The sequence below is a fragment of the Zingiber officinale genome, chromosome 6A (genome assembly GCF_018446385.1).
Source record: "Zingiber officinale cultivar Zhangliang chromosome 6A, Zo_v1.1, whole genome shotgun sequence".
NCBI classification, from domain to species: Eukaryota; Viridiplantae; Streptophyta; class Magnoliopsida; order Zingiberales; family Zingiberaceae; genus Zingiber; species Zingiber officinale.
This window is the reverse complement of record NC_055997.1, coordinates 129,000,881-129,028,837: the sequence shown is the minus strand read 5'-3', so window position 1 is coordinate 129,028,837 and position 27,957 is coordinate 129,000,881. Positions and strand designations below refer to the sequence as shown.

The following is a 27,957-nucleotide window of genomic DNA, read 5'->3' as shown; positions in this document are numbered from 1 at the left end:
ACCGTCCGCGCAACATCTTCTTGGAGGGTCAACCAAAACTATCTGGCTAGGAGTATCTTTCGAGCTAACGCATGGTCCGCAGGAACCTAGGTGCACTTCCCGCAGAATGTATTTGACATCTTCCAATCCGACGCATTTGAGTAGGAGCCTGGAGAAGGCTCTCTTATAAAGCTGGTTCCTGACCAAAGTGAACCGTCCGACCCTTTTTTTCAGCAAGCGAGCTTCTTCCTGATCGGTAGGTGTAACTCCCGACTGTAAGAACTCTATCAGAGACGTCCTCTAGTCGTTCGGGAGGTTATTCCTTCCATTCGGTCAATATGTGCCACGAGCGAGACATGTTCGATCAACTGCCCTATGACGATCGGTGATAACGAACTGGCTAATTTTGCTAACTCATCTGCCACCTGGTTCTCCGATCGGGGGATCTTTTGTATAATGACCTCCTGAAAATTGGTCTTTAGCTTCTCGAAGGCTTCCACATAGAGCTTGAGTCGAGCATTGCTTATCTTGAATGTGCTGGATAGCTGTTGAGTGACCAACTAAGAGTTTGAGTGGATGAGGACTTTAACGACTCCCACATGTTGGGTTGCCTTTAAGCCGACCATCAATGCTTCATACTCAACTTCATTATTGGTGGCACGGTAGTCAAGCCGAACGGAAAGCTGCATCCGGTCTTCTCGTGGTGAGATGAGCAATATGCTGATTTCACTATCTTGCCGAGTGGACGAGCCATCAACATATATCTTCCACGTTGCCTCCGGCTTGACATTCTAGACCTCTCTGACGAAATCCGCCAAGGCCTAATCCTTGATTGTTGTTCGGGCTTGATATTGTATGTTGAATTTGCTTACCTCGGTCATCCATTTAATCAGTCTTCCTGATGCCTCGGGGTTAAGAAGAACTCATCCCAAGAAGTTGTTAGTCGGCACGATGATTGAATGTGCGAGAAAATATAGACGAAACCTCCGAGCGGCGAGAATTAAAGCATAAGCTAATTTTTCCAGACCGATGTAGCGAGACTCTGCATCCTTCAATACATGACTTAAAAAGTATACAAGTTGTTGCTCTTGGTCGTTCTGCCTAACTAAAGTCAATCCAACGACATGTTCATTGGATGATAGATAAATCTAGAGCGACTCACCAACAATCGGCTTGGCTAATACAGGCAAGGAGTTTAAATATTCCTTAAGCTCTTCCAATGCTCAATCACACTCAACGTCCCACTGGAACTTTGTAGCTCGGCGAAGCACTTTGAAGAATGGCAAGCTCCGGTTGGATGACTTGGATATGAATCTGGATAGTGTCATGATTCGACCGGTCAAACGTTGAGATTCCTTCAAGTTCCAAGGCGGCGGCATGTCTTGTAGCGCCTTAAACTTGCTCGGATTGGCTTTGATGCCCCGGTTGGTGATGATGTAACCTAGAAAGCGGCCACTCTTTGCGTCGAATAGAAATTTACTCAGGTTCAACTTTATGCCATAAGACCTCAGAGTTCAACAGGTCTCCTCGATATCTGCGCACAGGTCAACAACTCGGAGGGATTTTATTAATATGTCATCGACATATACATTCATGTTACGACTGATCTGCCATCGGAACACCTTGTTCATCAGCCTCTGGTAAGTGGCTCCGACATTCTTGAGTTTGAATGACATGACATTGTAGCAGTACGTTCTATCGACCGTAATGAAGCTGACATTCTCTTGATCTTCTCGGGCGAGCGGCACTTGGTGATACCCTTGGTATGCGTCGAGCATGCAGATCAACTCACAACCCACCATTGAGTCCATCATCTGGTCTATCCTGGGTACTGGATAGAAGTCTTTTGGGCACTCCTTGTTCAAGTCGCGGAAGTTGATGCAGACCCGTCATTTATTACCCGTCTTAGAGACTAGCACGACATTAGCGAGCCAGCTCGGGAATTGGACTTCCCTTATATGGCCAGCCTCCAACAACTTCTCTATCTCCGCCTGGATGATCAAATTTTATTCCGCGCTGAAGTCCCTCTTTCTTTGTTTCATCGGCCGAACGTCCGGTCAGACATGAAGCTTATTCTGAGCCACATTCGGGGAAATACCGAGAAGCTCGTGTATCGACCATGCGAACACATCATGATTTTGTCTAAGGCAGGCGACTAACTCTACCTTCTTCTCCACCTCCAGGTCGACGGCGATATAGGTGGTTGCTTCCGTTCGGCTGAGGTGGATCTGAACCTCCTCCTTTTCTTCGTACACCAATATAGAAAGTTTTTCAGTGATTGTGTTCGCCTCCAAGCGCGGATTCTTTCAAGCGCTTCTCACTTCGGACTTGACCATCTTGACGTAGTATCGCCGAGTAGCCAGTTGATCGCCTTTGACTTCGCCCACCCGGTCGTCTACCAGGAACTTAATCTTTTGGAAGCATGTAGACACCATCGCCTGAAATTCATTGAAGGTCGGTCGGCCCAAGATGATGTTATAGGCCGACGGTGTTGGTTGCTACTCGGAATACCGTCCTAGTTCCCCTGTACAAAAATTTGTACAAGCATAGAACTATCCTATCTACCCATGTGCTCTACTGAAGTTAAATTTGGATTATAAACGATGCTTAACATTATTAATCCAAATTATCCTTCAGAAGTTAAACTTGAATTGGGAACGAAACTTAACATTCTTACTTCAAGTTTAACCGATATGATCTTCCTAAGTTAAACCATATTACAGAAGTTGATCAAATATCTATTTCAAGGATCGGCTTCTAGGTCAAACGTGGCGAGGCACTAGGCTTTCTTGGGTATGAGATCATCCACCACTGCCTAGATAAAGCCTTTCAAAGAAATCAGATATTTAAACTTCTCACAGTAAATTAGGTTTAACTATAGAGACCTCAATAGAAGCACAATATCAAAACATGAAATTGAAATGAAAATCGATAACAAAAATGATAACTAAAATCGATAACCTCTTGTGTTTGGTTTTTCAAGATCTATACAAAGAACATGAACTAGTTATGATGCGGAAACAAATAACTAGTTATACCTTTCTTTGTAGCTAAAGACCTCTTGATCTTCTGTTGTATTTCTCTCCTCCTCTTGGACGTTGTGTGGACAACGATCTACCAAGATGGAATCCACTCGAACCACTTCTTCTCCTCCAAGACTCTCGAGCCACAAAGGGATGCCAAAATAAGAAAAACGCCTTCTCTTCTTCTTCCTCTCCAAGCAACCGGCCACCTCTATGCTCTTTCTTGTCTTCTTCTTCTTCTCCAACCTCTGGCCACAAAGATAATATGGAGTGTCGGCCCTAGAAGGAAGAAAGGGAAAGAGGAAGCAAGGTTGTGCCACCGACCTTAGGAAGAGAGAAGGGAGAGGAGAAGCCGGGCACACTAAAGAAAATAGAAGAGAGGAATAGAATTAGGGTTGTGTCACCTCATGAGGCACCCTCTCATTCTCTTTTATAATCCTTGGTCAAGGCAAAAAAGGAAAGTTTTATAACAAAAAAAAACTTCCTTTTCTATCAGTGTGACCGACCACAAGCTTGTGCTCCAAGCAAGGAAAGATTTTAAACAAAATTAAAATCTCTCTTTTAAAATTTCCTATTATACATGGCAATAAAGGAAAATTTTAAAATTAATCTCTCTCTTTTAAAACATGTAGACAACTAGAAAAAGGAAAGATTAATTAAAACTTCTCCATTTAAATCATGGTTACAAAAAAGGAAAGTTTTATCAAAAATTAAAATCTCTCTTTTAAACATTATAGATAACTATAAATAAGGAAAGATTTTAACAAAAATAAAATCTCTCTTTAATCTTTTGTAGATAGTTATAAAAGGAAAGATTTTAAAATTTTAAAACTCTCTTTTAAAACAATGAGGATAGCTATAAAAGGAAATTGAAATCTTTCTTTTATCCATTGTAGATAACTACAAATAAGGAAAGATTTTAACAAAATAAAATCTCTCTTTTAGCCATTGTAGATAACTACAAATAAGGAAAAATTTTAACAAAATTTTGTTTCAAAACAAAATTTCATTTTCCTTTTATTCTCCATGCGGTCGACCCTTAGCTTGGGCACCAAGCTATGACCGATCACCTCTTGGCTTCCAAGCTCATGCTTGGCCGGCCCCTTGCACCAAGCAAGGATGTGACCGACCCATTACTTGGGTAAGAAGTGGACTTTGTGGATACAAGATTTTATAGAGGCTACAACAGGGACCGAGAGGAGAAATTGATTTTGGTCTCCCGATGAGCTTGAGCATCCTGTGTTCGCCCCGAATACCCAACTCAAGTTCATCAATAATAACTCATACCACTAAAGAGTTATTATTGAACTACCGCACCAATCCCAAATTATATTATGGGCTCCTTCTTATTATGAGTGCATTAATCTCCCTGTGTTTAAGATATAGAATGTCCACTAATTAAATGAGTTACTGACAACTCACTTAATTAATATCTAGCTCCGAGAGTAGTACCACTCATCTTCATTGTCATGCCTGACTAGGTCCACCTGCAGGGTTTACATGACAATCCTTATGAGATCCTCAAGGGGACATCATCAACCTAAATTACTAGGACACAGTTTCATTCTATAATCAACAACACACCATATAAATAATATCATTTCCCAACTTATCGGGCCTATTGATTTAACGAGCTAAATCGCACCCTTTGATAAATTAAAGAAAATAAATATTAAATATACGTGTTTGTTATTATATCATGATTAAGAGCATGCACTTCCATAATAACAAAGATTTTGTTCTCTTATATAGTCAGTATAAAAGAAACTACCTCAAATGGTCTTGCTCAATACACTCATAGTGTACTAGTGTAATTTTATAGTCTAGATAAACTAATATCAAATTACACTACAACCCCTCCAATGGTTTGTCCATTCCATCCTGATTGTGAGCTACTATTTATAATTTATAAGGATCTAATAACATGATCTTCTGTGTGTCTCCTCACACCATGTCATCTACAATATAAATTAAATGGACAACTACACTTAGCATAAATGTAGACGTTTGACCAATGTGATTCTTATTTCTAAATAAATGTTTATACAAAAGCTAGGCTTTTAGTATACATTCCAACAGACAGTCCGTCCACCACGATAAAATTTGTGGTCCTGGTTCTCCTTAGTGGCTCTTCCTCGAGCGAGATGGCAGTTGGGCCTATCCGAGAGGCAGTACTTCATTGCTCATGAAACCGTAAAGAGGGGTCATCATGGGCAGCAACTCGTTTCGATCGATTTGTAATTGATTGAACGTCTTCTTGAAGATGATATTCATTGAACTCCCTGTTTCAACAAAAATTCGATGAATAGTATAATTAGCAATTACCGCCTGGATGATCAGCGCATCGTCGTGAGGGATCTCCACTCTCTCCAAATTGCCGGGGCTGAAGCTGATCTCGGGTCCTTCTGCCTTCTCCCTACTGCATCCCACGGCGTGGATCTCCAATCCCCGAGCGTACAACTTCTTGGCTCTGTTGGAGTCGCCGCCGGTCGGACCACCGATAATCATGCCTATTTCTCCTCGAGCGACATTGCTTCTATTTTTTTCCCGAGTGGAGGGTCTATTTCGCTCAGCCGGGACTCGGGAGGGATCAGCATTATCCCTCCTCTAGTGTTGATGGTGCCGCTCAGGCGCCCTTCTTTCACATGGTAGATCATTGTCTATGTCGCCGATCGGGAGTTGGAGATCGGCGGTAGTATCCTCTCGACGTCGGTCGACTGTTGATCGGAGTCAGATCGTAGCAGTCACGCGTGTTGTGCGTTGCCGACTGGTGAAAGAAGTAGAACATTGGCGTCCATACCTTGCCTCTTGTCGTCTTCTGTCGACTGGAGGCCACATACTGCACGACATGTGTCATGGTCTCTTGGTGCAGCCACGCTTCCTCTTCTCTTGGCCCTTTGGGCGGTTGGTGGCTGTTCGACGGTCGCCGCTCAAGCACCAGGGCGGGCTCAACCGTCGTTTCCTTCTTCCTCGCTGCCTGAGCTTCTTCCACATTTATGTATTCATTGGCCTTCCTGAGCAGGTGGTCGAAGTCCCTGGGCGGCTTCCTAATGAGCGACTGGAAGAACTCTCCTTCAACCAGCCCTTGAGTGAAGGCGTTCATCATCGTCTCGGATGAGATCGAGGGGATATCCATGGTCACTTGATTGAAACGCCTGATGTAGGCTCGGAGCGCTTCCTTGGGCCCCTATTTTAGGGCAAAGAGGATGATGCTCATTTTCTGATAACGTCGGTTGCTGGCAAAATGGTGCTGGAATATAGCTCGGAAGTCCTTGAAGCCGCGTATGGATCCGTTCGGCAGTCTTCAGAACCAGCGTTGCACCGAGCCAGAGAGAGTAGTGAGAAAGACTCGGCACTTCACCCCATTTGTATACTGGTGCAGCGTAGTCGCGTTATCAAGCTTATCCAGATAATCATCTGGATCGGTCGTTCCAATGTATTCCCCGATCGCCAGTGGGGTATAGTGCCTGGGTAGAGGGTCACATAAGATTGCCTAAGAGAACTACAGATTGATCCGCTTAGGTGAATCGTGACTTCTAGGCACCTTTCCTTTTCGTGCATCCCGAATGGGAGCATCGTCCGAAGATGTCCCCCTTTCCTGGTTCGCTTGAGCTATTTCTGAGGGGATTTGGAACAAGGCGCGATGAAATGGGATGGGCGTGGGCGGCACTTCCCCCTGTGTGCCGGTCGGACCTCTATTCTGCCCTTATATGGAAACTGGTTTCGGCCGATCTTCCAATCCCACTCGCCCTCCTGCTGCAGACGTCGTCTACTGTTGTACTAGCCGATCGACTAGTGCCTGCTGTTATTGCTACTCGAACATATTCATCGCTCATGCTTGCACGAGCATGTCGAGATCCTCTTTTGTGAGCGTCATGGTGGTGAGTCGTCCAGCGTCCTCTATCTTTTCAACTCGGATGCAGGTTAAGTTCCCACAGACATCGCCAAATATGATCCTGTCTGAAAGTTGATGAGATGAAAAGATGAGGATGTGGCGCTCCCACTAATTGCCTGTAGACTCCACTCCGACCTGCAACACAAATTACGTCAGTGCCGAGCCAGGGAAGGGGTCCTCGGCATTTGCCCTTCGACACTTAAGTCAGTCACCGACGACAATGTAGAAGGTAGAGCAACAACAAGAATGAACAGTAGCACGAGTAGTGTCTATTGCGTACCTCCGTCGATGCTTGGAGCCTCCTTTATATAGAGTTTCCGTAGTGCGCATACACGCTTCCCTAAGCGGACACGCTTCCCAAAGTTCCTCCTGAAAAGATTTATCAGTAAAGTGTCCCTGACATAATATCTTAATGAGTCGAGCATATCTCTGACGTGATAGTGGAAGCTTCCGCCATACGATCTTCTTGTTGCCTATGTCGGATGTCAGCGACACTAACTCCCAAAAGAATATCGAGAGATAACACAATGAGTCTGTTGCTGGGCCGAGCGGGTTAGCCGCTCTGCCGGGACTTCGCTGCTCCTGTGTACCAGCCGCTCGACCGGAACTTCATTGCATGTGTTGCGTCTGCTCGGCCAGCACTCCCCTGTGCTTGTTCCACGTCCGCTCGACCGAAGTTCCGCTTTGCCAATGTCGAGTCCTACTACCTGGTCGAGCGGGGTAGCTGCTCGGTCTGGTTTCTGCATATTGTCTCCTCTTCCATCCGACGTCCAATACTCCGTTGAGCGTTGGTCATTCGACACCTCCCCGTGTCAAAGGCGGGATCAGACCGAAACCTTCTCCTCCCGGTCGGGGCATGATCACCCAATCGACCGATTACATCTAAGCGTTAACCTGATCGTCCGACCGACTGATGATATTTGAGCGTTGACCGCCTTTACCTTTACCTCAACCATGGTAACTATTCTCCACGAGATGGAGCCCCTCGTTATTATCGCATCAACTTGTATTTATGATATTATAGTTATGGAATTATAATACTATTATAATATCACAAAAATAAAGTTATTTAAAAAAGGTATAATAGATTTTGTTTTAATAATAATTAAAAATATGTGGGGTCCTGTCTAAGTTTTTGCCAAACAGATAGAAGCAAGTGACCTCCAATGCTTGATAATACTATAATTTTTTTTTATAAATTTAATTAATATAAATAAGATATTTACGATCTTCAAACATTAAAAAAGCCTTATGTGATCTCTTGAGAATATTTTTAGTCAAACTAAACAGCCAATGAATGCTTGATAATATATTATAACAAAAATTCATAAGTTTAATTAAGACTAGTCATCGCGTATGTTATCGTGTCCTATAAATTAAATTCGATAAGGTTGTATCAGGATGTGCACGCACAAGAACTCAACAGTATATTATTATAATATATTTTTTCTGATAAAAAATTAATTTAATTTTTTATATCAAATATTAAATTAATAAGAATAAATATTATATTTGATTTTAACTAAAAAAAAGTTAAAAAAAATTATTTGTTGTAATATCGTCGGTCGATCCAAGGTGTTTATAGAAATTTCTCCATTTATGGTGCTGTCAATCTTAAGATGTGAAACTAAAGAGAATAATAGTAATGTATATTTTTTATATAAAAATAATTAGAGAAAATTATTAATGAATCTTAAAATTATTTCTATTGTGAAGAAAAAAGATATTAACATAATTTAATTTTAGGCTTCACCAACATTAGTTATTAAAGAGTCCATATTCTTAATTAAATAGTAAAATATATAATGATGACCTTTCCTTCCGCTCGCTCAAGCTCCTTCTCTCTAAAAAACTAGATTTGATATCTGTTGGCTTGTTAGATAATATAACTTAAGGCTTTGGCCGACTTGTTGGTACGGATCTTCCAATACTTAAAGTCAGTCATCGATAAGAAATGAAAAAAGAAGAAGAAGACGATGGAGATAAAGGAGAAAGCTTAATGGACGCTTGCAAGAATAAGAAGACCGACTTACCTTTAACTTACCTCTTATATTATTTATATAGTTATCAGAAAAGTATCTCTGTGATGCGCCCCTCTACTTTTTTTTGCGAGTTGGTGAAGACGAGCCTTCTGATAATCTGCTACACCCTCCTTCATTTATTAATTGTCACGTATTCAGAAGAAAAAATTAGGGGAGTTGTTTTACCATTCGCGAGTCACCATGTGTATTTTAATTAAAAGTTTTGGAACTGATCACTTTAGGAAGATCATTCTAATATTAAGTGAGAGTGGATTATGACTCCCAATATGAGATGCTCTTGATGCTACGTAGAAGTTGATTATATAGGTTAGTGAAACTAGGTTCGATTGCTCAGTAGAAAGTGACAATATTGTATAAGTATTCTAGGTGAATTTTGTTGTGATCAACTAGGTTAAGTTAGACTCTGTATTTTTTTATGCCTTGTGTCTAAGTGTGCAAGGACTTAGAAACACAAGAAGTCAAGCGGAAGATACAGCAGACGAGAATGATGTCATGGGAAGCGAGTCAACGAGCTCGGTGCATCCAAGGGACAAGAAGCTAAGGAAGAATATACCGACAGATGAGAAGGACGTGTGCAACGCTTTCAAGAGACGAGAAGCCTGGGAGGAAGGTTGCTCGAGGAGAAGACTGGAGTTTTGTTCGGATGAGCCCAACTCTAAATGACCAGAGAATCACCCAAGTGACTGGAGAAGCTGTAGAACAAGTCAACACGAAGTTGACTTGTCTAGGCACCTAGACTCCAAGCGCCCGGACCAAGTCTATGCACCAGGACAAGCTTGGGCGCCTCGTCGAGCCATTGTAGCGAGGATCAGATTTGGAGTCTACGTCAGTAAGACTCTACGCGTCTGGATCGGTCAAGGAGCCTAGATAGCGATAACTTCATTGACAAAGAGATGTTGCAGAGTGGATCGAGGCGACCACATTCGGGTGCCTGGATTGGGTCCAGGTGCTCAGGAGCTACCATGCACATCAGGAAACGTCTAGTTCGACCAATGGGCTATAAATAGAGCCCTAGTTCTCAAAGTTTAGACAACACACCATACTTACATTTTCGAATTCGTTCTTTAATTTTGCTTGTTCTTAAACGTTGTAAGGGGCTACTCCGCCTCCGACTCTATCAAAGAAGGAGTTTGATAGTGTGCGTTCAACTGCCTTGATAGTGGTGGTAGAATTCTTAGCAGATGGAACTCAGTTTTGTCGTTTGCCACGAAGTCGGCTTGTTCCTTCTTACTCGACAAGTGTATAAGTACCCCGGGATAGTTTTGATGTACTCAATTGAGTTAAGTTAGGTCATGTTGTGTCTAATCCTTGTGTCTTAGCAACCTCCCAATGAAAAAACAAGAAATAGTCGCTCAACTACATGCAAGAATCAAGAAACTGATCATCGGACTCACAAATCTCAGAGAAATAGTAATAAATCGAGATTTACTAAGGTATGTTTTAAATATTTTTCTAAGAAAACTCGAGTGAACGTCTATAGTAGACTCTTTCTACATCTCCAAAGATCTCGAGTTAAGTACATTAAAAAAAATTATTTTTCACTTTTGAATTACACAAGTCAATATGTATAGGTGTAAAAAGGAAAAAGGAGCCAAGTCAAAATGTAGCACTAAAAGCTAACCAAAAAGACAAACCAAATTCTAACACATCACTCGACAAAGATGAAACAACATTTATGATAAGAAAGGTTAGTAATTTCTTTAAGTCTAACAAGTTTAACAAGTTGCAGGATAAGAAGCTTCTACGAAGCAAATGAAAGGTTCGATGCTTTAACTGTCAAGGAGAATGACGCATTAAAGATAACTATCTGAAACTGAAAACCAAGAAAAATGACAAAAACAAAGGGACAAGACGGATGAAGCATAAAAATCGGAATGACTTGGGATGAGACGTTATTTGAATCTGAGATGAAGCAATAAGCTGGACTTGTGCCAATGGCAAATCACCAAGATGAAGAAGACGACAAGACTTCATCTAAGATAAGCATCGAGAGCATAAATGAAGGGAGAGCTTTGAACAATGAGTCGGACATGATAAGTGAGGTACAACTTTTACCTCATGACCAGTTTTACGATGCTATTCAAATGCTATCTAGAAATTTATATAAATTGTGAAATAAATGTATAGATTTAAAAATAGAAAACAAGGAGTTAAAGATAAATTTAGTTAAAGCATGTTCACTAGAAGAATTTGTTAAAATTAAAAATGAAAATGTAAAATTGAAAGAACAAATAGAAATTTTAAAAATTTTACATGTTCTATTCCAAATATAAGAAATTATAAAGGACTTAACTAGTATATTAGGAACTATAGAGGCCAAATTATAAAGGTAGGTAGAAAATTTATTCTATGAAAATTTTAGTAAATCAAATAGGAAGTAACTTTCCTAAATCATGCTTAATTTAATTAGATTATTTTTTTATGTATAATTTAAATTTAATTTGCTTTAGTTTTTAACTTTATTTATCAAATTAATTATTTCGCATGACTTCTATTAATGTTTTGTGTTAAACATTTTTCTATGCAAAAAAAAAAAAAAAAGATATTATTTACTCACAAATTTTTTTTCTAAATTTTCTATTCATAATATTTATTTTTAAAATTATTTTTTTACAAAATGTGTTTTGAGAATTAAAAATATTTATAAAATTATTTTTTTTGAAAAAATAATTTTTTTGTGATCGTGAGTTATATTTTCTGATCCTGTCCGAAAGCTGAATCAACGGACGCTAGGCACGTGGCGCTCTCTGGTTGCTGACGTGGGTCTTCGACTGCTGGTCCGAACTTTCGGCGATCCTGCAAAGAAGTCGGGCCGGGAAGGGGTTCCCGGCGACGACCCTCCGACGCTCAAGTCAGAAAACGAATGACAAGAAGGTGGCTCCAGAGATTTCAGATTGCATACCTCCGGTGAAGTCTAATGGCCTTTATATAGAGCCACGGGAACTTGGTGCACACCAACCGAGGTGTACACGTGTCATATCCCTTACCGCAGCGTGGGCTTGTCAGAAGGGCATGTCTGACTCCATACCGCTACCGTCTGAGCGTCTCCTTGATAGGACAGTAGAACACCATACTGAGTATGGTATAGTCTTCGAACATGCCTGTTGTCAGCAACAGGGGTCACTGAAATGACGTTCACACTGTCCTCTACTCTTTGACTTCCTCTTCTTGGATCGACCATCCAGCCGCTCGGCCAGAGCGCTCGTCTTTGGTCTGACCTAGGTGGTCGCCCGTCCAGGAAGACTGAGGGTTGTCCTTCCGCTCGGCTCGTATCGCCTGAGACCCTGGCCGAGCGGGCAAACGGCTTGGCCTTCATTCGTGCGTCGTCTCGCGGCCGAACGGATTATCCGCTCGGCTCTGTGTTCCTTCCTTCCTTGGCGCCCGGCCTGATGGTTGTCCTTTCGGGTAAGGGTCATTGCCTGGTGCTCGGCATGTCCTGCTCGCTCCTCGAGTCCAGGGGGTTGATCCCCCCATTGACTACCGATCTCCACATGTTGTCGGACTTTCCCTTATGAGGGCCCCCTGGTCTTGCCACCGGATCATTTTCTATTAGTGTAAAAAAAATAGAATTTTTTTTTTGACAATTATATGATTTATTATAAATTTTTGATAAAAAATTTAATTTAAAATTTAAAATTTTTTTGGAGATTAATTTTAAAAAACTTAAAAGTTGCCGTTGTATTTTGGTTAGAAAAATAAGAAATAATTTTAGAACTTGAAAATTATTTTTAATAATTAAGTTTAAAAATGATGTCATCTGTTTAAAAATATTTATTGTCGTTACACTTTAAATATTTTTTTGGTAAAAATTTTTATCCTGGTCTAGTACTTCTGTTTGACTTTGATAAAAACATTCAGAATTTTTTAAAATATAAAAATAATTTATAATTTATTTATCTCAAAATAGAGAATTAATTAATAAAAAATTATTTCTTTAAAAATAAATTTTTATAAAAAGACATCTCTAAAAAATCTGTTTTGTACCCCTATAAAATTTTTTAATATTTTTCTAAACTATTTTTTTCATAGTTTCCCTATTTTATTTTTGATATGATAAAAAAAAAGGAGAAATAAGGATTAAATTAAGGGAGAGATTTATTTATTACAAATTTTTTTGTCATAATTGCATATTTCATTTATTTGTTCAAAATATTTTATTTTAGTTTAACCCTAACTTAACTTATGTTGATTCACATTACAAAGGGAGAGATTGTTAGTGTTATGGATGAGTTTTGATGTGATCAACTAAGTTAAGTTAGGATTTGTATTTTTTGATGCCATGTGTCTAAGTGTATAGGGACTCAGAACAAGAAGTCGAGCGGAAGACGTAAAAGATGAAAATGATGGCATGAGAAGTAAGTCGATATGATCGATGCATTTGAGAGATGAGAAGCTAAGGAAGAGTACACCGATAAGAAGGACGTGCATAACGCTTCCGAGGTACGAGAAGTCAGAGAGGAAGACTGCTCGAGGAGAAGGGCGGAGTTGGGTTCGGGTGAGCTCAACTTTGGATGACCGAAAAATCACCCAAGCGACTAGAGAACCTACAGGACAAGTCAACATGAAGTTGGCTCGAAGTTGACTTGTCCAAGTGGTTGGACCAAGTCCAAGGGCTCGAACCAGGTTTAGGCACACAAATAAGCTTGGGCACCTCGTCGAGCCATTGTAGCGAGGATCAGATTTGGAGTCCACGTCAGCAAGACTCCACGTGTCCAGATCGGTTCAAGCGCCCGGACAGTGATTACTTCGTTGACAAAGAGTCGTTGTAGAGTGGATCATGATGACCATGTCCAGGCGCTTAGACTAGGTCCAGTTGCCTGAGAGATGTCATGTCAGCAAACGACTAGTTCAATCAATGGACTATAAATAGAGTCCTGGTCCTCGAAGTTGAGACAAGACATCGTACTTACATTTCCAAATTTGTGTTTTAATTCTGCTGGTTCTCAAACGTTGTAAAGGGCTACTCCGTCTCTGACTATGTCAAAGAAGGAACTTAATAGTGTGCATTCAATTGCCTTGGATTAGCAACCTCCCCGGTTGTAAGCCAATTAAATCTTAGTGTCCCTTTTTCTTTTTATGTAATTAATTTTTAATTAGCATGTGTTAACTAAAGTCCAAATATCGAGAAAGGTGCTACCTTCTATTGTAGGGAATTCACATCCCCCCTCCCTCTTGTCGATTTTCACAAGATCTACATATTGCTCGATGAATCTTGGTTAGATTGTTCAGCCTATATTGTTACGTCCAAAAGGAATTTACATATCTTCACAATAATATGATATTGTCCACTTTGGATCTAAGCCCTCATAATTTTATTTTTAGGCTTTACCTAAAAAAACTTATACCAATGGAGATATCTTCATTCTTTTTAAAACTCATGATTTTTTTTCATATCTTTCTAATATAGGATTTTGATTATATATCCAATAATTTTCTCCTTAAACGAAGGACTGTCATTACTTTCATAGTCCAGACCTTCAACCATCCAATCACTCTTAACCTGTTCTAGGCCCCCCAACAATTATTCAGTCACTCTTGACTTGCTCTAGATCTCTCCGCAAGCATTCGGTCATCCTGACTTACTTTGGGCCTTCCTGTGAGTATCCAGTTACTCTTGACCTGCTCTGAACCTCACCATAAGCATCCAGTCATCCTGATCTACTCCGGACCTCCTCTCAACTTTGTTCAAAGTCACCTCACATAGGATTTGGCCTGAATCATGGCGCTGATACCATTTATTAGGTACAAAAGGAATTCATATCTCCATAATTACATGATATTATCCACTTTAGGTCTATGCCCTCATGATTTTATTTTTGGACTATATCCAAAAGGTCTCATATCAATAGAGATTTTTTTTTTATCCATTTTTATATATATGATCTTTTTTCATATCTTTCCTACATGGGACTGGGACTGTTATTGTATCTTTAACACATTTTGCTTGGTAGAACTTTATTTGGATGCTTCGGGGAAGTATATTCCAATGCTAGGGGGAATAGATCGATTTTCTAGAGTACTTAGCTTCGTAGCACTGTAGTTTACTATAGCTTTCATCGCTCAAGAGGGTAGATGGGGTTCCATGTACTATAATTATGCAGTACGACAGCAATGATGTTAGTATAGCGTAGAGAATGTGATTGCTCGAAATAACAATCTTGCTTGTGGAGGTATTGTAGCACTTGAGAATTTTGATTATTCGGGAGATTAGAATAGTTTTCTAACTATTGTAGCAGTGTTGTTATTATAATATTGCTGTAGTATCTAATATAATTGCTAAGAAAAGAAGTTGATTTCCTTAGCCCTGTAGCTAATGTAGCAATGTGGCACTGTAACAATTGAGAATATAATTGCTCGGAAGAATAAGTTGATTTCAGTAGTACTGTAGTTAAGGTAGCAACATGACATTGTAACATCCGAGAATATGATTACTCGGAGGAACAGGTTGATTTTCTTAGCATTGTAGTTACCATAGCAATAGGACACTATAATAGCATGTACGCATTCGAAAATATGATTACTCGAAGGAATATATAACATATTTATAATCTTCAAACATTAAATAAACTCTTCTGTCAAGAATATTTTTATTAACATTTAACCTAACTCTAAATAAAAAAGAACAATATTATTTAATAATTATATTCCAGAAGGCATGGAACGTGCTTTGCAAATAATTGGAAGCCTTCAAAGTTGACTAGATACCAAATGACGCTAAATTGATTGGTTAATTTAAGCCCGACAGCAATTAAAAATTGATAATTTGACGATTCACAATTATCGATGATTACAATTCACGATAGGGCGCTATACTACAATTTTTTAAGTATTCATTATTCCATTCCTAATTATGGTACACTATAGTCTATTTTTTTTTTATGAGGTGCTGCCATCACTATAGTCTATTTTTTTATAATAGAATGATAAATATGGGATGTTTAATTAATGTATTTTCAGATTTATTCCGATAAATTAATCACTTCTGAAAAAATAGTAATTATTATTTAATTCATGATTTACTTTATGATTATTATTTATATTTTATTTTTAAAAAAATAAAAATAAAAATCAGTAAATACACAAAAAAAAAAGAAGTAAAATATATATATATATATATATATATATATATATATATAAATAATTTTATTATTATATAAATTATATGATCCTGTCCGAAAGTCGATGAGATGGATGCTAGGGATGTGGTGCTCCTGCTGACCTCCTGTGGACTTTGCTCTGGTTCTGCAACACAAGCAGCGTCAGTGTCGAGCCAGGGAAGGGGTCCCAATGATGGTCCTCCGATGCTCATAGACATCGGTTTTTTAGCCGATGTCTATGAGCGCATTTTTTTCATTAATAGACACCGATTTTAACAGCGATTTTTAAAACCCGGTGTCTATGATAAATAAAATAATCTAATTTTTCCACCCATACTTAGCCAAAATTTACAACACTTCCCTCCAAACCTAAACCTATATCGCGCCGTCCTTCCCCTTGCTAGATCGACGCCCCCTTCCTCTCCGATCAAGATCAACACACGACTCCCTTGTGAGGTCTGTGGAAAACGACCACATCCATATCCTCTTTCCCCTTCTCTTCTCCTCTCCCTTCTGTCTTTGCCCTCTCGCGGGTTGCTCCATCTCTTAGGGTTTCTTCTCCTCATGCTTTCTGGTTTCTGGTTTCTCCGTCTTTTCCTCATGCTTCCTGGTGCTTAGGTTTCTGCTCCTTCGTCGTCTGCACATTTTGCACCTCGCCTAGGGATCTTTCCAATGACGACGTCCTCGACCGCTTCCGCTCTCATTCTCGCCATCATCCTTCTGCTTGTCACCCCCTTGTCACATGGGAACTGTGCATCGACTGGAGAAGGTAACGCTTTCTTCTTCTCTTTCGGTGGGTCGGGGAAAAATCGGAGCTTCGCCACGGAGTTTGCCCTCTATGGCGATGCTGAGATGAATAGCTCGGAGGTGAGGGTGACGCGTGCGGCGAACGAGAGCTCCGGGCTTATGATTTACTGGAAACCAGTCAGATTCTTCGGCACCAAGCCCGGGTTCTCTTCTTCCTTCTCGTTCTCTGTTTCGCCCGACAATGGCGGAGGCCTAGCTTTCTTTTTATCTCCGGTCAGCGTTCCCTTGGAACCGGCGAATGGCGACTGGTCTAGGTTATCGACCAGTGTCGTTGCAGTGAAGTTCGTGACGGTAGCAAGCCTCGTCGAAGTCGATGTTGACGGAGAACTTTTGACAAAAAGCAGTAATCTTTCCGACGATGGTTTGCTTCTCATCCTCAGCAGAGGAGAAAAATTACATTCTTGGATTGATTACAATGGAGAATCGAAGAGAATAGAGGTCATGCTTTGCCAGGATAAGGATCCGAAGGAAGCATCCCCTTCGATCTCTCACTCTATCGATTTGTCTTACATGTTGTGGAGGGAGGCGTCCTGGGTGGGTTTATCTTCCTGGAGTGACAATTCTAGTCATGGCAGTAGCATATACTCGTGGAATTTTACAGAGAAGAGTAAGCTCTGTACTTGCACAATTCCAGTTTATTCTGCATTAATGCTTAGCAGCTTCAGGCATTCATATGACTGATGATGAAAGCAAATTAATTGTTCTATAATATAAGTACAGGATTGTTATATCAAAAAATTCATGCTAAAAAAATTTAGTAAAAAATATTTATGGACTCAGTGCATCTTTTTTTAACTAATAAATTGTAAAATAGTTTCCTTGTTTCCCATTCTTTAGGTTATCCTTTGATTGTTACTGCTTCATGGCATCATGAATGTTTTGTTTGGTCTATTAAGTTGTTTGGCTATGGTTAATTTCAGCTCCTGTTTGAAACAAGAAAATGGTTTTGGTGCTGAGTGAATAGGAGAAATACTAATATACATGTATCCTGATTATATTTGCCCCTTTCATGGAAATTACTATATATTTCTTGTTCCTATTTAACTCTTACAATTCATTTCTGATTATTTTTCATTGTGCGTTGTATTTGTTTGCCTAGTTCCTGTTTGCTACTTTGTAGACAAGTCTCAATTCTTAATCAGGATCGGACAGCATGTGCTACATGATGTATTTAAAAGGATACTTCTTTCATAATATAGTGATATTCATCGCCTATTCTCATAGAAATTGTTTTGACAGGATTTGTGACAGAGCAGGAGTTTTTCCTACTTGCAGGCATCACTCACTAATGATGCTACTGTATCTGTCAACAGATGCTTGTGGAGTCCTGAAGGTTCTATTCTTGGTATGCTGAAGCAAAAAAACAAAGTTGGATTATTTTGATCAAGTTCATCAAACTAAAATTCTTGTTATTCTTCTATGATACTAATAGGTGTTGCATTTTCAAAGCATCTAGTGCAGATCTATGCTTTTAATCTAAATGAAGAATTACGACAACATTTGGAGGTCAGTTAATAGTTATGGTGTTTGGCAACCATATATATGATGATGATGATAGCATCTTGTTCTGCAGATTGATGCTCATATAGGCAGTGTTAATGACATTGCCTTTCCCTATCCCAAGAAGACTCTCTCGAACATCACTTGCGGCGATGACAAGGCAATTAAAGTGAGTAAAACCATGTGGTTGATCAGTCAAAAGATTGTACAAGAAGAATTGTATGTTCTTAACAGGTTCCGTTGCATGATGAATAGGTGTGGGTTGCTTCAACTGGACAGAAACAGTATACATTTGAAGGCCATGAAGCCCCTGTTTATTCTGTTTGTCCTCACTTCAACGGGTCTATCCATGTATGTATTTGCTCTGCTAAATACTGTTTCTATTCAATTTAGTTTATTTCTAGTGTTTCATTATTTCTATCTGTGAAGCTTTTCTTCTCAACTTCAACTGATGGTAAAATCAAAGCATGGAGCTATGAGGGTTTGAGATCTAGAGTTGCCTATGAAGCTTCTGGCCACTGGTGCACAACAATGGCATATAGTGCAGATGGAACAAGGCTTTTTTCATGTGGAACAAGTAAAGATGGGGATTCACATTTAGTTGAGTGGAATGAGACTGGAACTATTAAGCAGACATACAATGGCTTTAGAAAACACTCATTGGGAGTTGTTCAGTTCGACACAACTCGGAACCGCTTCTTGGTTGCAGGGGATGAATTCCAGATTAAGTTTTGGGATATGGATAACACTGATATACTGACTACTACTGATGCAAATGGAGGACTTCCTGTTAGTAGCTTAATCTATGTTAGCTTTTCTTGTATATTTCTTGCAGTTCAAACTTTGAGTTTGTATGCAACTCTTATTTCTCCATGCCAGGCATTTCCTCAACTGAGATTCCAGAAAGATGGTTCATTACTTGCTGTTACGACTAGTGATAATGGAATTAAAATCCTGGCAAATGCTGATGGACAACGGGTTTTAAGGATGCTTGAGGTTTCACGTAGTGTTTCTAAACAATCTAATTCCAATGTGAAGGTAATATTCAGCAACTACTCAAAGTGAATATTGTGTTTACAAAATTTTATATGACATGAGCAAAATCTGCAGGCTGTTGTGGATAGTACTAGAGTTGCTGATGTCAAGCCAAGGATTCCTGAAGAAACTGAAAGAATCAGAAGTTGGAAGCTAACTGAGATTGTGAATGTTGGGCATCTTAAAACTTTGCGTTTGCCCGATTCAACATCAGCAGTGAGCAAGGTTGTGAGAATGATATACAACAATTCTGGATGCAGTTTACTAGCACTTGGTTCCAATGCAGTGCATAAACTCTGGCAGTGGTCGTGCAATGAACGAAATCCATCGGGCAAGGTCAGAAAGAAACAGTTGTAAGAAATTATCTATTTGCTATAAGCCTAGTGCTGATTGCTTGCTTTGCTTGTTCAGTCAACTGCATCTGTTGCTCCTCAGCTCCGTCAGCCACCAAATGGTATTCTTATGACCAATGAAAGGAGTGATAACAATCCAGAAGAAGCAACTGCTTGTATTACTTTATCTAAGAATGACTCTTATGCAACGTCTGCATCAGGTGGAAAAGTTTCTCTGTTAAATATGAGGACTTTTAAGGTGCGTAGCCATGAATTGATTTTACTCTTGCTACCAAAAATGGAGAAACCAAACGGACTAAACCGACTAAATCAAAACATATCTTTCAGGTTATAACCACTTTTATGCCAACCCCACCGGCAGCCACGTCTTTAGCATTTCATCCTGAAGATAATAACATGATTGCTGCTGGAATGGAAGATTCTAGTATTTTGATCTATAATATTCGGATTGATGAGGTTCATAATCTCGTGCTTTCTATTTGTCAAACTATGTCGATTCTTGATGCCTTCTATAGTTTGTATTGCTTTTGAAATTCAATAGGTAACTTCCTCTTTTGCATTACTTTGAAATCATTGTCTATAATGTCACTTTCTTGTAGGTGAAAATCAAACTCAAGGGCCACCAAAAAAAGATAACCGGTCTTAATTTTCCCCTTCACTAAATGTTCTCGTGTCTGCTGGAGCCGATGCTCAGGTGTGCAGATAAAAAATAATTCATTGTCGACCATATCTCCACTTGCATTCCGAGTCATATTTTAAAGTTGTATCTGCTAACATCTTCGCTTCTAATGTATATTCTAACCCCTTTACTTGGTGATTATATGCAGCTTTGTGTTTGGAGCATAGGTAGTTGGGAGAAGAAAAACTCCCGCTTTATCCAGGCATTTACTGGATGTACATCTCCATTAATTGGGGACACCCAAATTCAATTTCATAGTAATCAGACACATCTGTTGGTTGTTCACGAAAGGCAAATAGCTATCTATAACAGTAAACTCGATTCTTTGTGTTGGGTTAGTTCTTTGTGTTGACCAGAATATCACTTAGTATTAGTCACTTTGTTAAGATTAAGAGAATTATACTTTTCAAGTAACATTTATTTCTTCTTTGTCATCTATTACCAACATATTTTTTGTTTTTATAACTTTTGTCAAAATGAGTAATTTAACATTTTTTTGGGTATTGATTTTGTTTTCTTTATGTGCTTATTTCTTAATAATTTTTCTCATTGACCAAGAAGTTTTTGGACATGTTATTTTACTTTACATTATTCTTATTTCTTTCATTAGATGTTGAGATTGTGAAAATTTCCTATGCAGCGTCTTTCAGATATTTTGAAGGTAAATGGATGTATTCAGGAACTCCAACTAAACAGTTCAGGTATTGGAGATGAGGTTGTTTAATTTTACTTGTTGCAAGTTCCGGTTGTTTGTTTCTTGAGGAAGAAAATGATTCTTGATTCTGGTAAAGTCTGAATGTTAAATATGTTATATAGGGTGCAAGGGTTATTGCAGATATGCTGAAAGAAAATCAAACTTTACGTGTACTGGAACTTAACAATAATATGATTGAATATTCTGTATGACCTTATTCTTGGGCAATCTTTCATATTTTTTTATGAAATTCCTAGATCTTTTACACTTTGTTTCTGGTGTCCTTACTCCTTACACCTTATTTCCATGTGAAATTTTATAGGGTTTTGCAAGTCTTGCTGGAGCACTAGTTGAGAATAAGGCAATTCGATCTATACATCTCAAGCTAATAAGACTTACACACACTTAGATTTTCTATCCATGCAGTTCTTTCTTGCAGATTTAATTTCTTCATCAGATCTGTTGGCTTTCCAGTATTTATTGATTGTACTACTTCTCAGCAATTATGTAAAACTATATTTCTTCTTGTTTAGGAAAAATAACACTTATAGATATTGACAACAATGAGATTGGTCCCAAAGGCGCCTTTAGCATCGCTGAGTTTGTTAAGAAAACTAAGTCCTTGCTACGGCTGAATCTTTACATGAATGACATTGGCGATGCGGTGTGGTTATTGACTATTGTTGCTTTATGCTCTGTTGCTTCACTTCTGAAACATAAATTATCATCTAAGGTGCATATATATATCTCATTGGAAATCATATAAATGAATTGATGTTACTCATCTTTATTGCTACTGAGGAATTTATTTACTTTCCATGTACTCTTAGTGATAAAAGTGAATTTATTATTTGCAAACTAAAAGTGAATTTATTTACTTTTCATGTACTCTTAGTGGTAAACAGTTATGCCATTTGGGCCGACTACTAATGAATTGAATTTGAAAGATTAAATTGCTGTTTATGTAGTTAGATTAAAATTTTTGGTTTGGATTATATTAAGTTCCTAGGAATGATAGATCTATCACTATATGATGTGGTTGAGATAAATGATGAATGTTTTTCTTTTTAAGCATTCCAATTAGTCATCTTGTTACCTGGTGCTCTTACTACTTTTTCAACTATGATTTTTAGTCTTGGTTTACTAATATATTATTTATGTGTTTTTACAGTTTACCAATCTCAAGTACTCCAGAGTTGAAATTGATGAAGTGCGGTTCGAGTGGGCTGAATGCATGCTAGATTACATTTGAAGTGCGGTTCTACCTTGATGTGTTATTAAAAGAATGTTCTTACTTGATTTTGATATCTATTAGCTAGCTTTTGATGTAAAAAGAATGTTTGGGTATTTTATGGATATTGTTGTAAGAAGATTATTTATATAATTTGTGAACATTTGTGTATTTTATGGATATTGTTGAATGAAGAATATTTGTATAATTTGTGAATATTTATGTTTTTTTTATTATTGTCGGTTTTTCATTGTTTCAGAAATCAAATTTGTGTTGTTAAAAAATATACATATTACATCGGTTTTCCACCGCTGCAAAACCGGTGTTATTAACTAATATTACATCGGTCATTTACCGCTGCCAAAACTGGTGTTATTAACATACAATATTATATCGATTTTACACCGTTGATGAAATGGTGTCGTTAAGTGATACTACACCGATTAATAACCGATTCGAAGACCGGTGTCGTTAAGTGATACTACACCGGTTTTAACCCGATGTCTAAAATGGCAGACTTTTAACATCGGCTTCATAGACATCGGTCGAAAATGAAATAAACACCGGTGGAAAACCGATGTCTATGAAGGTTTTTGTTGTAGTGGTGGTATGGGTTATTATTGATGGACTTGAGTTGGGTGTTCGGGACGAACACGGGAAACCCAAGTCCATCGGGAGACCTAAACCAATTCCTCCTCCAGGTCCCTTTTGTAGCCTCTATATATAAAGCCTCGCATCCACCCATCCATAACTGAGTTTGGTTTAACTTGGTTTGGTTTAACTTAACCTGGTTTGGCTTAACTTGATTTGGTTTAACTTAACTTGGTTTAGTTTAACTTAACTTGGTTTGGTCTAACTTAACTTGGTTTGGTTTAACTTAACTTGGTTTAGTTTAACTTAACTTGGTTTATTTTAACTTAACTTGGTTTGGTTTAACATAGTTTGTTTAGATTTTTTCTAAACAAAATTTTGTTAATTTTTCTTTCCTTGTAACCGACGACAAGTCTATAAAAAGGAGTAGGATGTGGCTCCTAAAACCTAACTTTCTAATTCTCCACAATCTTCTTTTCTCCTTGTGGCCGGCACAACCTTCAACCCCACCTAGGGCCAGCGCCACCTCCACCAAGGGCTGCCCCTTTCTCACCTTGCAAGGGTCGCCCCTTTCCTCTCCTAGCTAGGGTCGGCGGCACTTCTTCTTCTTGGTGGCCAGTGGCTTGAAGAAAAGGAAGAAGAGGAAGGAGAGGAAGAAGAAGAAGAAGATTAGAAGGTACCCCATCCTAGAGACTCCTTTCTGTGGCCGGCGGTTTTAGAAGAGAAGAGAAGGAGGGTGGTTTTGTTCTTGGTATATCGTCGCCCACACGACGTCCAAGAAGAGGAGAGTAATATAACAGAAGATCAAGAGGTCTTTAGCTACAAAGAAAAGGTACAACTGATTCTTTAATTCCGTTGCGTATCTAGTTTCATTTTTCTTTGTATCAATTTTGCGTATCAATTTTGAATACCAACACAAGAGGCCAGCGATCTTGTATTTCGAGCAATGTGTGCTTTGATCATTCAAGAACTTGCTTGATTGATCGAACATGCGGGTTGCTAGGAAGAGTTCTGTTCTTATATAATTTTTTTTGTATAGGAAAATTAAAACAAAACGAAATTACAGCGCCCTTCAACTGTGACTTCTTCAAAACCCTCCTTTATTTTCTCATACGCTTCTCTGTAAAGCTGTAGCTTCTCATTATTGATCTCAAAGTTACCTGCCACTTACTAAGCCACCAATTAGGAGTCTATGTAAATGATTACCCACGTGGCCTCTACGTGCCGAGCTGCTTGCAGTCCAGCCAGTAACGTCTCATATTCTCCCTCGTTAATGGTAGCTCTGAAGTTTAACCGAACAGCTAATTGCATGATATTCTCTTGAGGGGATATAAGAAGTATTCCCACCCTACTTCCTTGTTGAGTGGATGACTCATCTACATATATTTTCTATATTTCCTTGGCATCATGTTGATAGATCAACATCAAAAAGTCAACCAAGACTTGTGCTTTAATTGTTGCTCGAGGCTGGTACTGTATGTCATACTCTCTCAGCTCAATTGCCCATTTAATGAGATGGTCAGCTATTTTCGTGTTGGTGAGGACTTTCCCCATAGTGTTATTGGTCATCACGGCAATTGAATGTGCTAGGAAATAAAGCCTTAGACAATGAGCCATAAGGACCAATCCATAAACCAACTTCTCGATGGCCATGTACCGGGACTTGGCCCCTTTAAATAGATATATGAAGAAATACACTGGTCGTTGTGTATTGTCTTGCTCCTTCACTAGAACTGTCCCTACGACCTCAGGGGTAGCTGACAAATACACCTATAACGGCTCTCTCGTGATAGGCTTGAACAATGAGGGTAGGGTCTCTAAGTGCCGCTTCAGTTTCTCGAAAGATTTACTACATTCTTCGTCCCACTGGAACTTGGCAGCCTTCCGGAGCACTATAAAAATGCAAAGTGCTCAATCTACGGACCGAGATATAAACATGGAGAGCATTGTGATTCTTCCCACCAACTTCTGGGCTTCCTTTAGATTTCTAGGAGCCTGCATATCCCGAAGCGCTTGGACCTTCTCTGGGTTGGCCTCGATTCCTCGCTCGGTGATAAGGTATCCGAGGAACTTTCCTCCTCGAGCTCCAAACAAGCACTTCAGGGGATTTAGCTTTAGCCCATACTACCATAGTGTGTCGCAGGTCTCCTCCATATCAGAAATCAAGTTTATTGTCACGATAAACTTGATAAGGATGTCATCCACGTAGACTTCCACGTTCCACCCTATTTGTTTTCAGAAGATTTTGTCCATCATCCTTTGGTAAGTGGCCCATGCATTTCGTAATCCAAATGACATAACTATATAACAGAAAGTACCATCTGTCGTGATGAAGCTAACTTTCTCCTGGTCTTCCCGAGCGAGAGGAATCTGGTGGTACCCTTGGTATGCATCGAGCATGCAGATTCTTTCACAGCCGAAGGTAGAATCTACCATTTGATCGATCCTCAGTAGGGGGTAGCAATCTTTAGGGCTGGCCTAGTTGAGGTCTCGATAGTCAATGCAGATCCTCCACTTGTTATTGGGTTTGGATACCAGGATCACATTAGAAAGCCAGGGTGAGAATTGTACCTCTCGGACATGTCCTGCCTTTAAGAGCTGGTCCACCTTAGCTCAGATGATTTTATTTTGCTCGGCTGAGAAGTTCCTTTTCTTTTACTTGACTAACCAAGAATCGGTCTGGAGATGAAGTTTGTGCTCAGCTATCTCTGGCCTAACTCAAGGCAGCTCCTAGGGGGACAAGGCGAAAATGTCCCTGTTGCGCACCAGACATTCAACTAGATTTGACTTGATCTCAGATGGTAGGTCACTTGATATACGAGTGATGCTTTCAGGATGATCAAGATAAAGCTAGACCTCCTCCCAGGGAATGGGTTCCTTTGCTATAAGTAAAGGCTCTTCTTAAATAACGTGGATTCCCCTATCCTGGGTCTTTTGAGTTTTTCGGGCCTCGACCTTCACCATGTCCACATAGCACTTGCGCGAGACCAACTGTCCACCTTTAACTTCCCCGACATGGTCTCCCACCGAAAATTTTATTTTCTAATGAAAAGTGGAAACTGCCACTCAGAATTCATGAAGCGTGAGTCTCCCTAAAATGAAGTTGTACGAGGACAGAGAGTCCACCACGATGAAGGTGCTCCTCCACGTCCTCACTAATGGTTCGCTGCCCAAAGATATGACTAATTTGATTTGACCCATTGGTCATACTTCGTTTCCTGTGAACTTGTACAAAGAGATAGCTATAGGTTGAAGTTCGCTGGCGTCAATCTGCATGCTATCAAATTCACTTTTGAACAGCACGTTGACAGAGCTTCCTATGTCGATGAAAACCCTGGCCACGACTGTTGGCGATGACAACTTTGATTATGAGGGCATCATCATGAAGGACCTCCACTCCCTCCAGGTATTGCGGTCCAGAGCTAATTGAGGGCCCTACATCTTGCTCCCGACTACAACCTATCGCGTGTATCTCTAAGCAGTGTTCATGGGACTTCCGGGCTCTGGTGGGATCTCCATCCGTAGGTCCTCAGGAGATTATGTCGATCTCCCGAATGACGATATTTCCCCTATTCTCTTCCTCAGGAGATTCCATCGGCTCCTTGCCCCGTCCCGCCTACTGGTTTCCCTAACCTCCTTCACATCCTCACTAATGGTTCGCTGCCCAAAGATATGACTAATTTGATTTGACCCATTGGTCATACTTTGTTTCCTGTGAACTTGTACAAAGAGATAGCTATAGGTTGAAGTTCGCTGGCGTCAATCTGCATGCTATCAAATTCACTTTTGAACAACACGTTGACAGAGCTTCCTATGTCAATGAAAACCCTGGCCACACGACTGTTGGCGATGACAACTTTGATTATGAGGGCATCATCATGAAAGACCTCCACTCCCTCCAGGTATTGCGGTCCAGAGCTAATTGAGGGCCCTACAACTTGCTCCCGACTACAACCTATCGCGTGTATCTCTAAGCAGTGTTCATGGGACTTCTGGGCTCTGGTGGAATCTCCATCCGTAGGTCCTCAGGAGATTATGTCGATCTCCCGAATGGCGATATTTCCCCTATTCTCTTCCTTAGGAGATTCCATCGTCTCCTTGCCCCGTCCTGCCTGCTGGTTTCCCTAACCTTCTCTCTCGGTCAAGGGCTTACTTGATTGTCTTGTAGTAGTGGGAGGATGGTTTGGTTGCCTTTGGAGCTGGGGGTGATCTCGGGTGGAGGCAAGCCGAGCTCGGTGGCATGTCGAGAATCTCGGGCGAACTGGACACAATCTCCCGTGTAGTGAGTGGGAGCCCTATAGTAAGTGCAGTAACGAGGTCCCCGCTGACCAACTCTTTGTATAACCTCGACTCGTTGGGCCGCCCTAGATTCCTGGACATGCGAAAAGCCAGGTCAGGTATCTATGGGCAGGCCAGGGGTCGAGCGGGAGGTTGGGGTGGCCTCCTATCTGCCTTATTGGTAGGAGCAAACGCCTTAGCTTCTTTCATTCAAGCTGCCTGGGCTTCCTCTACGTTGATGTAGCTTACCACCTTTCCATGCATCTCGTCAAAATTTTTCATAGACTCCCGAATAAGGTGTTGGTGCGGGAAGCATCCGACGATCGAACTCGTGTTTTGATAACGGCAAAGAATTCAAAGTTAAGATGTTTTTTAGTCTAACAAGTCTACTTGAGGATTTCAGGAAAGTCCTAACTGCGGTTAGGCAAAGGGAAAACCCTAGGGGGCGGTAACCCTAGGTCATAGGGGGTGGTAACCCTATGCGTAAAGTCTTGGCAGGTTGATGGCTTCAGGCAAAAGTCCTAGGTGGTGGTAACCCTAGGTGAAAAGTCCTGGTGTCGCGAACCAGGTGAAAGACTGGACTAGCTGGGGAAGCGGATGTCCAGCAGAAAGTCCGGAAGCATCGAGTGCTGAGCAAAAGTCCAGTCGATCTGGAGGATCGACTGGCAACAGGTAAATCTCCTGAGTGGAGTAGATGAGGACACGTTCCCCGAAGAGGGAACAGTAGGCGTCGGGTCGACCTAGGGCTTCCGG

At 40.1% G+C, this 27,957-nt stretch overlaps 1 pseudogene; it reads left to right on the top strand.

Moving 5' to 3' along the window:
* The first annotated feature begins 16,708 nt into the window (after nucleotides 1–16,708).
* Nucleotides 16,709–27,054, top strand: LOC121995319 (annotated as a pseudogene).
* Nucleotides 27,055–27,957: the final 903 nt, after the last annotated feature.